Source organism: Trichechus manatus, unplaced genomic scaffold, assembly GCF_000243295.1.
Source record: "Trichechus manatus latirostris isolate Lorelei unplaced genomic scaffold, TriManLat1.0 scaffold00072, whole genome shotgun sequence".
Lineage (NCBI taxonomy): Eukaryota > Metazoa > Chordata > Mammalia > Sirenia > Trichechidae > Trichechus > Trichechus manatus.
The window spans coordinates 977,722-981,897 of NW_004444008.1; the positions used below are offsets into that span (position 1 = coordinate 977,722).

Sequence of the window (4,176 nt, forward strand, 5' to 3'; positions counted from 1 at the left end):
GAGAGCCGTGTCCTCAGCTGGGAAAGGCCCCTGTCTGCAGGGGGAGAGCCGGGTCCTCAGCTGGAACGCGGTGGGTGGCTCGGATTTTCTCTGCTTTGGGCACGTCTTCGAGAATGACCCAACAGCCCCGAGTACTGATCTGCGGGTCACAGTTAAATTTTCGCGAGTAGGTAAATTTGTAAATATGCAATCTGTGAATACTGAGGACAGGCTGTAATCCAGACACACACACGTTATTTATCGGAAACATCAGGAAGCCGCTCCTCTCCAACAGCATTTGTGAGACACGAGTCCCTTCTGGCTTCAGAACCCTCTGATCCAACTGTAAATGGTGTAAAAACCCTCCTTTCCACAGCAGGGGCATTGGCACTGCCTGGAAGAGCCTGCTTCCCAGAAAGCTCAGACCAGGGAGGGGCTGGCGCCTGAGAGCCGCCAGTGTCTGAGGCCGCAGTCCGCCTTCTCCGACCTCACGGAGCCCGAGTTCCTGCACACAGGGGGCTCCTCCTGGAGCCAGGCTGGAGCAGAGGCCTGTCTCGGCCCCGCAAGCCCCTACCCCAAGCTCTGGGCGTGTCACTGATGCACACCCCAGCCAAGGCGCAGGCTCAGGCCCAACGTCCCAGGTCCACACACACAGGTGCGCATGGAGCCCACCATGTCCTGCTGGGCCGCAGGGACGTGCCATGGGGGCCACTGATGCCTGACGGCTGAGGGCGAGGGGCTGGGCCGGGGGGTGGGGTGTTGAGGGGCTTAATCGTGTGGGCCGGAAGCACCGGCTCCTTCCTCAGTGGGTCCCCGGGCAGACACAGCCCTGGAGGGAGCCCCCCTGAGCAGGGGTCTGCCTGCAGTTCCCACCCAGAGTCAACACAGCCCACTCACCTCGGTCCCCTGCCACGCGAAACGGGGTGCAGACTCAAGGTGCATCAGGGCATGCCAAGCAGCAATGGCTCGGGACCTCACTGAACCCTTTCACGTGCCGTACCCCAGAGCCCCCGGCAAACTTGGGGGAGTGCGAGGCCCTACCCCATTTACCCAGACATGCGGCAGAGGGTGGTGGCAGAGTCAGCCCCCCAGCCCCCATCCGTCTCCCCACTGACCCCACCACCCATCCTAGCAAGCGCAGGAGGCCTGGCCTTGGGGCTGGGCACAAGCCGGGGTCCCCTCTGCTCCCCCATCACAGGAGGCTGGCCCTGTCCCAGTGCCCCCCTTCACCACCCCCAGGGACTTGTGCCATCCTCCGAGATGCACAGAGGTCCTCTCCCTGACACTAGAGGCCATGGTGGCCTGGAAGAAACTCTGCACAAAGGCCTCGTCACTGGGCCCAGACGCTCTGGCCTCCTCCTCCATGGAGAGGGCCAGGCAGCTGCCCCAGGGGCTGTGCCCCAAGGGTCTGAGGAGGGCGCGGCCCTGGACAAAGAGGAGCCTGGAGCCTCCCCTCAGGCTCAAGGGCCTCTTCTTCTTGAAGCTGAAACCATAACTGTGCAATCAGAAACACAACCCGACTTCAAAAGAGAAAGTGGGTTGGACACAGAGAGCTGCGTCCACATGAGGACGATACTGAGGGCGGATCCTGAAACCCGCCACACCCTGCGTCCCTGGTGTCTGCTGGTGGGAAGGCTGGGCCGCTCTGGGGCACCCAGGATCTGACCCCACAACAGCAGAAACACCCACAGCCAAATGCCTGGAAACCGCTCGCCTGGAACAGTGGGGACGAGGGCTCCCGGAGGGGGATGTCAGTGCCACTCCACGGCCACATGGAGAGACAGTCACCCACTGCCAGCCTCTCCAAGGACACACCCGACAGGCAGAAATCCCACAGCCTCCTCGTAACATGACCGGGAGAACCCTGCAAGGGGCAGAGGGGACGAGGCCGGGACAGGTGGGGGACGTGGGTGCCCACAGCTGGGGGCAGCTGACGGGGGTCTCAGACCAGACATGCCGCCCCTTTATAAGGACTGGACAACGGCCAACAGCCAGGTGTCCACTGCAGGGATTTGGTGACTACAGGGGACACGCTGTACAGCTGACACAGAGACGCCTGGGCTACCAAATGAACAGCCAGTTACAAGACAGCACGGGTGACAGGACTTTTGCTGTTAAACGCACGTGTAAACGAGATGTGAGCACAGGGAAAGAGAAGGGACAGGAGCAGGGGCGTCTCTGGGGCTGCGGCCACAGCCGCAGACTGTCTTCTCGTCAGTTACCTATCCTGGAAAAACAGCCAGCGCTTCAGCTCAGCAAGCAAACCCGAGTCACCCTCTGCCCCCTTCCAGTTCCCACAAATGCCACTGACTTTCCGGAAACTTCTGGGAGGTGCAGATCTCAAAAGGCCAAGAAACGACCTAGTGATGGGCCACAGCTCCCCGCGACTGGCGGGACGAGGCTGCACGGGAGAGCTGTGTTGTCTTCGAGCAGCCTAGAGCTTCACGTGTCCCGAATCCTGACGGACCAGGGTCGCCTCATCGGGCGAGTTCGCGTCAGTTCTGAGCTCAACCCAAACGTGAGGCGTGTGACGGAGCCAACAGTCGCGATTCACAGCAGCTGGACGGCAGGGGGGCACAGACGCAGCACGGCTGGTCAGGGGCCACAGCTTCCGTCAGGACGGCTGCACGGCCCCAGGACCGTCGCGTGACCCGTAGCACAGCCTGGTATGAAGGGACACGGAGCACTCAGCCCAAAGGCCAGGTGTTAGCTCACTCTGAGCCCAAGGGCACGGCAGCTGAAGCCCCCTGTGTTCCACATAGGATGCGGGGTGAACCCACTTGTCAGGGACCAGGTCTAGAAAGTACTGAGCAGGGCAGTGCTCACACTGGCAACGCCTCAGGGATCCAGCACCCGAGATGCTTCCTTCCAATGGAGTCCTCAGTTCCCTCCATCCCCTGGACCCTGCCCCACTTCACAGACCCGAACGCCCGCCCATCTGAGGGAGATGGGGCACTGTCCACTCGGTGGTCAAATCGGGGAAGGCGCCAGCCCAGCGACTCCTGCCCACAGCCCCTGGGGGATGCGCTCAGCGGTCACTCAGCCCCCTGTCCGTCCCCTCTCATCCTCCTACAGCCGCCCTCTGCCCTGTGGACACACAGATTGGGGACCCCTCGGCTCAGCCAGGCCACCCAGCGTGACGCCCCCTAACCCTGGTCCTGTCCCCAGCCGTCCCCGGCCGAGCGTGGACTCTGGGGCAGGGGAGCTGCAGAAAACGTCTCCTCACGGCTCTGCCTGGTGCCGGGCAGGGCTCCAGGGCCTGCGACTCAGCAATAATTTAGGAGCAGCTCCTGCTCTGAAACCAGACCCCTCCACCCTGCAGCCACGGGGCCACCCTGAACCTCCAGACAGTCCACCCACCAGCAGACAGGGCCTGCTATGTCCCCCACAATATGTACTGAAGCCCTGGTCCCCCTCCTGTGACTGTCATCCTGTCTAGACACGGGGGTTTTGTTATCTTGGTGAGGGTGGGTCCCAAACTTCAACCCTTGCGAGTGTGTCCACAAAGAGCAGACGCACTTAGGGGAGGGTGCTGCCAGCGGGCCAGACTCAGCTCGCAACCCAAGAGGAAGCACACGCCTTGTCTCTAGGGTGCCCCCTTGTGGTTGGTTGCAACAGCATCAGGATTGTGACCCCATGACCCCTAGAACCAGGGGGACGCCCTGGGGGCTGGTCCTGCCGGCACCTCCCTCCAACCCCATGGTGGACATGAGGGCAGCAGGTGGCCGGCTGAGCCTGGGCAGCGAGGCTCCGAGGCTGGAGGGTGGCCCTGGAGGAGCAGGGCAGATGGCCAGAGCCAGGGACAGAGGGACGCGGAACCTGAGGACGTCTATCCACGGCCTCCCAGCCAGACCCCAGCAGGGTCCAAGGGCCCTAACATGCCCGATCAGAGATCCTGTATCACCCCCGTGGCCTCTGCCTCCACCCCTCAGAGGCCAGTTGAGGCAGTCAACTGGCCCACGGACTAGGGCGCTGGCACCCTCAGAGGTACCTCGGACCCCTCCGCCCTCCTCAACCCTGCAGCCCTGCCATCCTGATGTCTACAACCATCACTCTGGCCCGGCCTCACCCTCTCCCTCACCAGGGCCCACCCAGCCTCACCCTCTCCCTCACCCGGGCCCACCCGGCCCCAGCCTCTCCCTCCCCCCGGGCCCACCCGGCCTCACCCTCTCCCTCACCCGGGCCCACCCGGCCTCA

At 63.2% G+C, this 4,176-nt stretch overlaps 1 protein-coding gene across 1 annotated transcript in view; it reads right to left on the bottom strand.

Moving 5' to 3' along the window:
- Nucleotides 1-4,176, bottom strand: part of SLC12A7 (solute carrier family 12 member 7) — a 63,334-nt gene that overhangs the window by 35,599 nt on the left and 23,559 nt on the right. The gene's annotated exons all lie outside the window — the stretch shown is intronic.